Here is a 13,688-nt window from a genome sequence, read left to right on the forward strand (position 1 = left end):
CCAAATGGGTGGAAGAGGAATTCGTCCCCAACATTACCACTGAAACTGTTATAGAAGTACTCGCATCCATTTTTCAGAGGCAAGGCCTCCCCAAGGACATTGTCACAGACAATGGGGTTCAACTAGTGTCCTGGGAGATGGAGTCATTTATGTAGAGAAATAACAAAAGGCAAGGGAAGGCCGCATTGTAGCACCCCCAGGCGATTAGCTTTATCAAAGGGGCGATTCAGTTAGCAACGGCATCAGGAGTGGATCCCCTGAAAACTGTCAAGGAGGCTGTAGCGGCCCACAGATTAACCCCCAATGGAGTCATCCAAGTGTCGCTGTTCCGCATGCTGAGGGGGAGAAGAGCGGCATCGACGCTGGTACCACCATGGTTGACCAAAGTAAAGGAAGTGAACATGAAAGAGGTTGGATGGGGGTTGGAAAATAGCTAAGCACGAATGAAGAAATGGAGCGAGTGCAGAAGAGCGACCCAAGGTCTTGAAGTCAGGGAAGGAGACTGTATCAAAATTCGTCTACCATGTAAAGATCAAATGACAGGGTCAAAGTGCAGCAAGCCCATAAAAGTAATACACAGAGGGACAAATCACGTCCGCACAGAAGATGGCCGCACGTGGAACATGGAACGTGTGGCAATGTTTGAGAGGCATCAGAGAACCGATAGAACGCAACATGAGTTCAATCACCAAGACCGAAATGCAACGCGAGAACAAGGACTAGAGGCATCGGTGAGGGATGTCATTGAAAGCAAGATTGATTGATTTTGACATTTCTAATGCACAGCGTTCGCCCGTAAGCATCTTGGCGCTGGAGAGTGAAGGACCATTCAGATGAAGCCAGAAATAAGCCAACAGCTAAAACAGAAGTGTCTTAATAGCCTTCCTGAAGGCTATATGTTTCGAGAGTTTCTTTGTGGAAGTAGGTAGGTCGTTCCATAGTCTGGCTGCGGCCACAGAGAAAGCTCTGCCGCGATAATAAGGGGGAACAATGAGCATGTCAGTAGAGACTGAGCGAAGTTGACGATTAGGCTGGTAGCGCACGAATCTAGCCTGTAAGAATTCTGTGCCTAGGTCATGAGTGGCTCTGTGCACTATGCATAAGGCCTTAAATCTTATACGCTGGCTTACATGTAGCTAGTGTAGTGAACGCAAGACTGGAGATATGGGGGCTCCATAGGGAGAAGCCAGTAGCCATCCGGGCCGCCAGATTTTGCAGGCGTAATCTTTGGATAAGGCCCTTGGGTTGGGATAAATACAAGGAGTTACACTAATCTAGCTGGGATAAAATCAGCGCCGCCACCACAGGGGCGCGGAGGGGCACAGGAATCAGAAGAAGAACCCTTTTCAAAGTTCTCAGTTGGAAGTGCCCCGCCTGGCATACAGATGCGACCCGATTAGCCTTTGAGAGAGAATCTGATAGAATAACACCCAGATTTTTTACTTTACTTACCGGAGATGGAAGGGCACCAAGAGGGAAGGCCAGAAAGAAGAAATCCAAGGTGTAGGATCTGGGGGACACCCAACCACCAGGACCTCTGTCTTGTCACCATTCAGTTTGAGGCAGTTGTGGTTCATCCATTCACCCAAAGCTACCAGGTATCCCCGCAGGCATGATGACATCTCAGCCTGATCTAGATCTAATCGGATCAGGATCTGAGTGTTGTCAGCATACGACTAACACCTGACGCCGTAGGAGCGGATGAGACTCACAAGTGGTGCCCCAATATAGATGTTAAATAAGATCGGAGACAAGGAGGAGCCCTGAGGGACACCACATGTGAGGAGAAAGGGGGCAGATAGAAACGGAGCCATTGAGAGGGTCTGGGTACGATCTGCCAGCAATGAGGTGAACCAAGCCAGTACCTGGCCCGATAGCCCTATCTGGGCCAGCCGAGACAACCGAATGGGGTGGTCGACAGTGTCGAAGGCCGCTGACAGATCTAACAATATCAGGGCTCCAACCCCACCGGAGTCTACTAGCCTGGACATATCGTCCTGGACATATCGTTAGATTGAAATAAAGAGTCCGGAAGTGTCCCAGGAAGCGATACAAGCACTGGACGCAGCAGGTAGGAAGGAGGGCCGTCTGAGGAGAGAGCACAGAAGACCGGTGAAGTATGGTACTTTATTAAGCAATAGACATTTTTTCGCTTACCAAAGGGTGGTGTGTAGGAAGCTTGCAAGATGCAGCACTGCCGTAGTCAAGTGAGATCCTGCAAGGAAGTGCAGGTAGCCGCGCGAAGCAGCAAACGGACACAGTACGGCGCCAGCTATATGGAGCAGTCGTGCTCCTGGCGCTCCTGCTTATCAAGGAACTCAAGTCTGCCATAAAGCCACAAGAGCAGTTTTGGGGCTCCAGGGACTGCATTCCACTACAAAAGCAGCCTATGAACACTTGGTGGACTTTGACCCGAGTTACTTGCCACTACATATGCTAAGGCAAATAAAGTTTGTTACTGCAAGCAATCAGTGACCTGATTATTATACAACACCTGGCTCTGCTAGCAAGTTGCACAAGGCTCCCACTGGGGTTTCTGAACCATTAGTGTCTCATTGTTAATGCTTGGTTGATAAGAGCCAGGTGTGCAATGCCATCCATTGAGCTGACAGGGCTGAAGCCCCCCCCTGACATTTTAGCTGAGGGGTGGGGCTTCTGTGCCCTTTAACAATCCAAAGGATCAGGAACATGCTTCTGGGCGCATTTTATTTCTCCAGAGGCAAATCTATCTGTTCGGCTCGGATGATCAAGCACTGCCCGTTTCCCGAGTCACAGCCCTTCTGAGACACATGAGCTGTGTCCATGATGAACTCGACAACACGTTTCTTTTGGCATTAGCAGCATAGCCTTTCTTATGCATGATGGTGAATTTCCAACTGAAAGACCACCAGTCACCTTGCAAATCTAGGACAGTTAAAGCGATCAACACAATAAAGCACCCTTTGAAAATGTGTTCATACCCATAATGTCTAATAGCTTGATATGCTAAAAAGTAAAGTTTGCTTTGATGTTTTTAGTTGAATGTTTTTAAACCATACATAACACCACGCTGGAGGTTTGTGACAAATCGCCAAACCTAAGTGAGTTTATGATGCAACTTATTTTATTGTGTGTCTTAAAGCGCTGAAAATAAAGTGGGTAAATAGATATTTTGCCTTTTGCATCTTATAGTTTTCCATTCAGATATTCACTGATATTATTTTGGCCCAACATGCTGCTATAAGGATTTATATGTTGTCATTATGCTTTACTATGATGCAATGTGTGTAAATTCTATAGGAGAGTATTATTGTGGGTCTGGACACCCAAAACTTAAATATTTGTTCCAAGTAAAGCGTGGAAGAAGGTGGCTGTGCCCAAATTGCAGAGTAGGTTAAAATCCCTGCTTTGCTGTTTAGCGTAAATCTGTGATCATGGGCAAATAATGTAATCTCCACCTAACTTCAACTGCAAAAATTGGGAGTGCTTATAAGTGATTATATTTACACCCTTACAATAGGACAGTTTTAATAAGTGCAGGGACACATTGGTGTACCCTGGTGTTCATCTGCTAGTGTCTCCAATACTGTCACATAGAATTGCATTATTGCTGCACTGGCCCTCCCCAGGACTCGTATCACTTGATTTGACAGGCAGACATAGTCTCACCAGCCAGTCAGTGCACCAGAGATTCTAGTATAGCAGACTAACTGTGGTAGAACCAACATTACATTTTCTCCCATGTTGCTCCCAGCCACTGAAGTTGCTTCGGCCGTCCAGAGTACTGTCCCACATTCTGCAATGTCCTGTTATGCTATGATATTGAGTCTTTCATTGCAAACCATCTGCCATTTTCACACTTACTATGACCTTCAGGATCTGCAAGAAGTGAGTGATTGTAACATTGAAGCTTCACTAGAATAGTCTCCTTAAAATGAGTAATGAAGTTAGATGCCCCATACACAAGTATGTCTGCCACTCCTCCACCATCTCCGAAGTTAGTGCCTCTCCCAACATTTGAAGGGTTAGCCCTGCCTAAATGTTAGCCTAGGTGCATCGCTCGATGTGCGCACTTGCATTTTGTTAAGCAGAGAGGTTAGGGAAGCCTTTCCCTGAAACTGGCGGTGTTGCCACTCTGCATATTGCACTTTAAAATATACTATTTGATAGTTGGCCCCCACACCAGACCATGGGGGGAGGAGGGTAGAAAAGAGTGTTGGAGCCTACAAGTTTACTCCACCTATTTTCTGAAGTGGTCCCTCCCATCACCACTTACCCCCCTCCCAAAATGTAGGTTTTGTTGCGCTCCAGATAAGAGCAAAAAGCAGTAGCTGCAATTTTCTTCAGAAAACCCAGATCAAGCACCAGGTACACATCCAGATTGGGGCCTTGTTTCACAATTAAACTGAGTCACACACAAACATTTTTTTAAACTATCTCTCATTTTCATAATGTGTTTTATTTGGCAACCACAAAGGCTTAACAGCAAGCAGGGTAGCTGGGTTGACCAAAAAGCAGGCAATCTAATCACAGTATTGTTTGCTGTGTGTCTTTAGTGGTGAAAGTACATTGCACAATCCAAAGGATTCTTTTTAGTTTTGCATTACTTTGCATTCCGGAACTGGTTTTCTTCCATTCAAGATGATGGGGATAATGCTAACATACTCTTTTTGTTTAACACATTTCTAAGGGGGATTATATATCTATTAGCTTGCTAATAAAAAGGTATGATCATAGGCAAATCATATTATCTTTTTTTTTTCTTTATTGAAATTTAGCTGAATTCAATCAACTTTTTTCAACAAAATTTGTTTGTTTTACAAAAAGAAAGAATAAAACATGTTCATTATTTTTTTCCATAAAATCCTATGTTACAGAATTATAAAAATTACAAAATTACAAAAATTGGGGTGCAATAGACTAAATTTTGTTAAACTAACACAAAAATAATTTTAAAACAACATAGCATTAGATAACACGATTAAGGAAGGTAGAAAATCTTCCCATGGTCATTTTCTTAATCGCTTATCTAAGTTATTAATTAAAAGAGAATGCATCCCACATAATCTGTAGCATAGGCAAAGTTTAAATACATCATTTACAGTATGGGATTCGTCTCACATCATCTGTATCACAGGAACAGTTTAGGTACATCATTTACATTATAAAATTCATCATTCAGTATAAAATATTTCATTCCGTCAAGGCTAACGCATTGAGAAAATTAACTGTTGCAAGTTTTAAGCTCATCTTCGCAGAATTAATTAGAAAAGACCATCTGAGCGCAGAAGGAACACTTGCTACCACCAACATATGTCTCCCATAATATTTTGATCTCAATAGGGCCAATGCTGAACATTCGAAGACCAGGTGTTCTAAGGTTTCTTTAATTGTCTTAATATACCTTATCTGCAGTAATTTACCAAGGAAGATGTGTTTTCATTCACACGGGCAATCACCACTATCCATTATACATCCATACATCATCACACAATCAATCCCATGTGTAATGATAGTGTGCCTATAGCCATCTTTAGGTGCTGTATCTCCCACTTAACTGTTTTAACATTTTAAACAATATGCTCCTACACCCTGACCCTACGCCTTCTGCATACTTGCCAAACCAGGTAGTAGGCTACTGCTTTTTAAGCAGTCCTGCCGCCTACAGATTTGGGTGACAGATCACACTGCTTTTTACAGTGGCAGGTAATTTATGTTACCCTAAGGCAATTTATCTGTCTTTGCAGTGGGTGGGTAAGTGATATATTTGAGTGATGGACTCAGATCAATCCACTGACCTGACAGACACTGCCCTGCACTTTTGCCAGGACAGACCTTAGGTGAACCACCAGTGAAGGCAAGTGGCAGAGCGTATCACCATCACAAAGCATCTGCCTATCAGACTGAGGAGGGTATCAGTTTGCGTGTTGTTTGTTCAGTGTTCAACCTGCAATGCAGGAATAAATATGTACTGCCTGGGCTGCTGCTTCAGAGCAGTGGCAAAAGTTGGCTACCAGCTATGCGTGATGATTTTCTGTGAAGTTAGGTCATTGAATTTGGTGTTAATTTAACATTCACAATTATACATTATAAACATTTGAGCATATTTGCATGTTGTGCTGTTTGATGAGTTGTGCATTTGTGAATGCTCGAGTGTTGTAATTTCCTATGATTTAATTGTTATGCTAAGTATTCTTTTTGAAACTTCAAAAATCCTACATCTTTTTGGTCACAGAATGTTGGCAAGAATGCCTTCTCTTTTCCCCTTGCAGTATGCCCCCTCTAACAATGCGTAACTATGTGCATTACCATTAGCTCATAACATGCTTCACCATAAAACAGTCCAAACTATTGGCTTTGTCGGTGCTTGCTGTCCTTCCATCCTCTCCACAATGATCTTTCTGGGGCTTCTCATCAATTGCCTTCCTCTATCCGCGCCGTGGCCACTCCTACCACGATGGGCTCGGAGTGACCCGCAAGGTTAATGAACGCATGCGCATGAACATCGCCGGCTTTCACTGAGGAGGGACAAGATGCAGCAGTAGTGTACTCATGGCAGAGTTAAAGCGGAAGTGTGCTGGGAAAATGAAACTCTGCCACTGGTCCCCAGATTCAATCAAGGAACAGTCAAACAGAAGGCGGAAAAGTAAGGCGAGTAATGACCCCCTCCCCAATTTTCTCACCTGGCAACCCAGTCGCCAACCGCACACTAGAGTGGAGATTCAGCGTTTGTACGATCCCGGAAGAAGGATCGGAGTTTTTAGTCCTTCCCATCACAGGGACTCCGGGTGCATTCTCAGGTCACACATGCTGGGCGGGGCGATGGGTGGGAAGGGCCGACCAGCCCCCGCCCTCAAGGCAGCTACAACACAACTTAATTTCCCTCTCGAAGACAACCATTGTCCACACAGGGAACGTGGGGTTAAACAGAAAAACCTCCCACTTGCGGCATATAGTGCACCTGAATCATTCAACCCCATAAGTGTATAGAATAAGCCTTTGTTCGTGCTTGTAATGGGGCCTTGAGAAATAGAGTAGGAACAAAAGCTACCGAAATGCCCGCCACTTTACTCAACAGTACCCACGCCACGCATCAAGCAGCAAGGAAGAAATATATATTCCAACTTTGCTAATCAATTACTAAAACTTCATACACATTCGGACGTTTTAAATATAAACCATTTATCAGAAGCTTTTTGTTAAAAGTTCGGGTTACGTATCGTTTTAAATGCGGATAAAAAAAATGTGACTTCACATTCTATGCAGCGAACTCCCTGTATATTTCAGATGTGTATGAATTCGGGACAGCTTTAGAAAAAACGTGCATACAATTTTAACATGGTCAGCTCACCCAAGCTTTGTCGTATAGTAATGGCCGCATTGCCTTGTCTTCCTCACCGCAGTGCTTGTGTAATGGCTGAGGCTATGTAGAGGCATTACCAACATCACCTAGGTGGGCTAGGCTGGACTCTGTACAAGAGAGACTGTTACACTGCAAGAAAAGTACCCATGGAATTCGAGTTGTTCTGGGAAATCCTTGCCTGATGAGCAAAGGAAATAGTTCCAATCCAATGGCCAAGGCACCAAAAGGTGAATTCTATGTCAAGACCCAGAGGCTCAGATTATGCTTTCTCTCTTCTTTACTTTGTCGTGCAGCAAAAATGCCAACAATAATTATAGAACAACAAAGCATAACACTACAAACCCCAAAATAGTTTGAGTCTTTGGTAGTTTATATTATTATTAGTCGTTAAAAAAAAACATGACTTTTCTGACCAGTAGTCCATAACCAGTCCCATAAACACTGTCCACCATTTTGACTCATCCTGTTTCTTTGCTACTCGGGCAGCCAGTTAAGTACATATCTTCATTATAATTCTGGTTTTGTGGAAACGTGATTGTTTATATTTCGGAGATGTGTTAGCAATAGCGTTGGGATGGCAGCGCGAGTGCGGTGTGCAGAGCTTGGCAGAGTGTATCCACAGAACGTTAGGGACTTTAATACTTTAATAGTTGCACTTGCGATGGGGTGTTTGCTCCGGCGACCGCAACAGTGCAGGCACCAAGCCCTGAAGAGAATTTTGTCATCTCAACATCACAGTTGAATCACGCTGTACACATGCTGCCTATAGGGTCAAAGGAGCTGTCACACACAGGAAGCTTGTTTATATATTAGAACAGCCACTTGAGAGAGCTAGGCAGAACCACCTGCTGGTCAGTAAGTGATCACACATAACTTTATTTCTGACAGACACAGTCCCCAGTAAAACCTGACAGCTGTTTATTCAGCAGTATACCTGGCCCACTGTGAATAGTCTGCAGAACAATATATTATCAATTTGACAAGAACAGGCTCAAGAATCCTGATTATACATACATAATCTCCCATTGATCACAGAGCAGCATGTTTAGCTCTAGTGATGAAGGTAGGGCTCAAATTAGCCAGAAGAGAATTAAGCCCAGTATGGGGCAAGTAATTCATAAATCTCTGGGAACAGTCTAGGTCATGGGTTGCATCAATTGCCCCTAAGGGAGGGCTAGCTTAAGTTTTCTCAGGGCATGGAAGGGATCATAAGAATGAACAAGGAAGATACAAAGGGGGAAGGAAAAAAGCCCATAAGGCACGAGAGGCCAGGACCTCCCCCCAGGGTATATCCTCAAGGGGCTCGAAAGAACAGGAGGATGAAGACTGGCAGAGTCACTCCTCTGAGGAGGAGTTGGAGCTAATTTAATGGTCATTTGTTATGCACCTATGCACGTGTGTCTGAAGGCACAACAAGGCAAGGGGGGGAACAATCCTATTGGGCCTTGTACATTCGCATCATGCAAGTGCAGGTTATTTATAACGCGCTTAATCTCGAGATCAGTTCCAAGTGCAAAGTGAAGCAGACAGGTTACTACTAGACGCAGAAATAAGAGGTCTAGAACAGAAAGCAGCCATTGTACAAGTGACGGATCCCTCAAGAAATTTCATAAGCAACATGTTCTTAGTGAAAGAGAGACACAAACTGAGGCCAGTTGTAAATTGGAGAGAGTTGAACAGCTTTGTTATTTACAGGCAGTTCAAGATGGAGGGTATACACCTCCTAAGAGACATCTTTCAGCAGGGAGACTGGCAAGTCAGGGTAGATCTCAGGAATGCCTACTTGACGGTGCCCATTGCAGCAGATCAACTGAAATTTCTAAGATTCTAATGGAAGGAACAAATAAGGGAATTCACATGTCTGCCCTTCCATCTGGCGTTAGCCCCGTGGTGTTTCACAAAGCTGATGAAACCGGTGGTGAGCAGGGAATACGACTGATTATTTACTCGGACGACATATGCATAATGTGTCAGGACAAGGTTTTGATCAAGGAACAGGTGATTCCACAATAGATCTCCTACAATAAGGTTTTTTTGGTGAACTGGGAGGAATCTCTCCAGCAGCCGGATCAAACCATGGAATTGGGTTTCGCGGTAGATTGGTCACAGGGGGTGCCGTGTCTACCTTTGAGCAAAGTGAACAACACCAAAAAAGAAATAAGGAATACGCTGACAAAAAAGTTGATGTCGTTAGAAGAGATTGCCAGACTGGTGGGGTGCTTGGCGCCATCAATCCAGGCTTTCCCCAGGACCACTCCACTACAGAGCGCTTCAGAGATTGAAAATTCAACATCTCAGGAGGGGCATATCTTACAAGCAAAAGGTGCCCCTATCACAGGAAGCGAGACAGGAGCTGGAGTGGTGGCTTCAACATATGGATGCCTGGGATGGGAGGGCAATATTTGGCTCATCCCGGACCTAATAATAGTTCAATGCCAGCAGGTGGGGCTGGGGTGCCCCATGCAGAGATCTGTCGACAGGAGACAGGTGGTCAGAGAAAGAACTAGACCTACACATCAACTGCCTAGAGCTGTTTGCGGGCTCGTTCACAGTGAGATGTTGGAAACAGGAGAGAGCACAATGTTGTGTACTCCTCAAGATGTAGGAACTCCTACTCCACTGCGCAAACCACTCCAATATGGTTAAATGATCAATAGCCAAAACTACATATAAATGTGTGTGTTGCTGCTTCATGGGCCAAAGAAAAAAACTAATTGGGCCTCATCAGGAGTTGGGCGGTATCCCGGCGGTGTTACTGCCGTGGTTAATGGCGTTACCGCCAACCCCCCCAGCGCTATTGGTGCCGGATCACGAGTTTGGAGGAACTGTAATTCCCCATTGAGTCCAATGGGGAATTTTCGGCGCAACTACCATTAGCGGTATTACGGTGCGGTAATTGCGCTGAAAATCTGCAAATTCTCAGCGCATTTACCCCCCAGCTCAGAGCCTCAAAACCTTGATTTGGCGGACCCTTAAATGGGGCAGTAATAGCGTTACCACCGCATTTATGGGTTACCGCCAAACTCGTGATGAGGCTGATAGTCTCCTAGCGAGCCTGAAACAAAACAGGATAATTAGTCTGTCCAATGGGTATGACAATTGTTTTCTACTGAATACTATCTTATTATTTACAATATTGTATTATGGGAGACTCATTCTAACCACTCATCAACCCCAAATTATACATTGCGCGCAAAGCCGTATTCTGCATTCACATTTAATATTGCATGAGAGAGGCTATTAGGAGCACAGTATAGGATTATCAGAAGCGGGTTGAGCTTCAGTAGTAGGAAAGCCATAAATGTCTCAACAATAACCTTGATACCAAAGGTTGTGCATTTGGTTTTAATGAGGAGAAAGATCAAATTAATTTGGAAAGAGATCAGTGGCATGCCCTGAAGACCTGTGTGCTAGCAAGGTCGAAACACGTGTTGGCAAGGCCAACAACATTACCAAAGTGGATTAAATATTTGGACTGGAAAAATATCAATGGTGTATAATTCGAGTTAATGAGTGGTTATAATGAATCTCCGATAATACAGTATCATAAATAATAAGATATTATTCAGTAGAATTCTGTCTTTTAGTGTCATTCGCATTGGACAGACTAATTATTTTACTCCTCAAGATGGACACTGTGTCCGCCATCAGATACATAAACAGACTAGGCGGCACGAGATCCAGAACTTATGCCTTCCGAGAGACCTTCAGAGAGACCTTCAGAGAGAAGTGTCAGTGACGGCAGAATACCTACCTGGCCGACAGAACGAGGTAGCCGATTGGAACTCCAGGTTCCTCAGAGATGCCAGCAATTGGAAACTGGACGAGAGGGTATTCCAGAGGCTGATGGCAAGATGGGGTCCATGTCAGACAGACATGTTTGCATCGAGGCTAAACAAACAGCTACCCCTGTTTGTCATTTGGAGATCAGACCTGAGACAGAGGCGACAGACTCATTTCTCCAGACCTAGGGCCGAACACGGAATATGCATTTCCGCCGTTTTCAATAATGGCAAGGACGGTGGCTCAGGTGAAGAGGCAGCAGGTGTAGCTGATTCTAATAACTCTGGAATGGAGGGGCCAAGCGTGGTTCCCAGATCTTCTGGAGATGTCGCACGACAATCAGCTAGCTTTTCTGAGGTACGAGCTGATCGTGAGGGACCCCTTGGGAGACAGACACCCTCTATCGAGAATGGGCTGCTTGAACCTCATTGCATGGGCAATTTCAGGGCATCCTGGGCTAGGCCAGGATTATCGGGGAAAGCTGAACATATCATAAGAGTCCTGGGCGGCAGGGACCAGGAAGGAATACAGATCTTCATGGTCAAACTGGCATAGCTGGTGTATGGAGAGGAATGTACATCCCTCTGGAACAGATGTAGTGCACATAGCGGATTTCTTAGTACAGATGACGGCACAGGGCAAGGCTTACAGAACTGTTAATTTCAGCTTGCTCAGTGATTTCGGCAAAGTCATCCCCAGGTAGAGGGGGGTTAGTGATTGGAGAACACCCTTTGATATGCAGATTGCTGAGAGGTATTAAGTTGCTCAGGCCTCCTAAGGAGAAATACACGCAGATGTGGGACATAGATAGGTTTTTGAAATTGTTCACATCCTGGCCTGACAACAGTGAGCTATCCAGGAAAGTGTTGTCCGCCAAAGTGACAATGCTGTTATGTCTTATGTCATGCAAGAGAGTTTCTGACGTGAGAGCGTTCGAAGTTAACAGAAAATAATTATCTCCCTCTGGGGTAACTTTTTATATCCCACAGAGAACAAACACAAGCTTGAGAACAGTATTGTATGAATCTTTCCCTGACCATCCTAAATTATGTCGGGTACAATGTTTATTGGCATATGAAAACATGACAAAGGAACTGCAACCTGCAGGGGTGTCTCAGCTGCTCATTGCATTAAGGAGACACTTTTGGGCAGTAACTCCGACAACTCTGGTGAGATGGGTGATGATCCAAGCAGGCATTGATATACAGTGCTATGGCACCAATTCTGTGAGAGGAACGATGGCTTCTAAGGCCTATAATGTAGGAGCCCGATTGAGAGATATGAAGGCAGCAGATTGGTCGAATGAATCAAGCTTCAAGACATTTTATTTGAAGCCGACTGAAAAGGTTGCAACGTTGGTGGTAGGTAAGCTTTGAACAAGCAGAATCCGAGCCTCTGGGTTTTGACATAGAATTCAAATTTTTTTAATACTAATATTACAGAAAGTCATAATTCTATTAAAGACACAGAGGCAAAAGATTATCCCAGCCTAACAATCGTGAATAATAATACTCTGCTGTACTGATGATGCTATGATGTATGATGTAAATGATGACGTGTGACGATTACCCACCTGAATATACCAAATATCTGAGATATGACTTTGTTATATTTATGCTCCAACGCAGACAGCAAACCAACGGGGATGTGAAAATCAGCTTTGAGGTTCACGTTTATTGGATGGGACACATACAAGTTTAAGAAGACCAGCAAAAAAAAGAGGATGAGTCAAGATGGTGGACAGTGTTTCAGGGTTTGCAATTGAGATTCGATAGGCAGTAGCTCCTGGATGTCGGGCATCGCCCTGTAGGCAGCAGCTACCGCAGGGAAACCAGGAGCTACCATAGATGCTCCTTTAACATTTTTTTGTATTGTGAAGGCATCATGAAGCAAGACACAGACAACAGATTCAAAGTTTAAAATAAAAGGTTTTATTAACTCAAATGTTGGGATGGTAGAAGGCCTAACTTGCCCTATGCTGGGGTAGGATTTCCCTGCCTGAACGTAACTAAGGAAAGTCTGAGTCAAGGGGTTCAACTTAAAAGTTGGTCTGTGTCCAAAACCTCTCCTTCCCCTCGTAACTAAAGCTAAACAATCTGTAGGGATGTCAATACTAAAAGAAATAGTGATCAACATAAAGTTCTGAGCTTCTTCCAACTCTTCGCTTCCTTGTCAGTTCCTCTTCCCCAAGTTAAAGAAAGTTTCTCAGAAGTCTCAAGATTGCCTTTCCCAAGTTCAAGGCAACACAGTTCACAAAAAAAGGGGTCTTGAGGCTTCGTCTTCAAGACAGTATTTGCAGTGCCTCAACTCTCAGGGTTCTCTTCCCCAAGATTTCAATGTGGCACTTGCACTGGTTTCGGTCTTTCAATGTTCAACACCAAAATAGGTCCACTTAACCATCCTTCTTGCTTGCTTTACCAGTTCACTCACAGTGCTCTTTGGTTTACTTTGGTTTACTCTTTTGACTTTCACCATTTAGGGATCACTGGTCTAGGCGCAGTTGTCGGAGCACGCAGTCCACCCATCACAGGTCGCGCAACCAGGCTCTCCAGCCCACACAGGC

At 44.3% G+C, this 13,688-nt stretch overlaps 1 protein-coding gene across 3 annotated transcripts in view; it reads right to left on the bottom strand.

Moving 5' to 3' along the window:
* The window catches only part of TANK (TRAF family member associated NFKB activator), a 909,733-nt gene that overhangs the window by 786,977 nt on the left and 109,068 nt on the right, over positions 1-13,688 (bottom strand). The window contains exon 1 of one of the 3 annotated variants that reach the window (XM_069616339.1): positions 6,663-6,816. The exons of 1 other annotated variant lie outside the window; for it this stretch is intronic. The gene's annotated coding sequence lies outside the window, so the exon portion shown is untranslated. Of the gene's footprint in view, positions 1-6,288; positions 6,396-6,662; positions 6,817-13,688 lie in introns of those variants that run through there. One more of the 3 variants, XM_069616340.1, reaches the window with a different exon arrangement.

This window comes from Ambystoma mexicanum, chromosome 9 (genome assembly GCF_040938575.1).
Source record: "Ambystoma mexicanum isolate Mex_15411 chromosome 9, UKY_AmexF1_1, whole genome shotgun sequence".
Classification (NCBI taxonomy): domain Eukaryota; kingdom Metazoa; phylum Chordata; class Amphibia; order Caudata; family Ambystomatidae; genus Ambystoma; species Ambystoma mexicanum.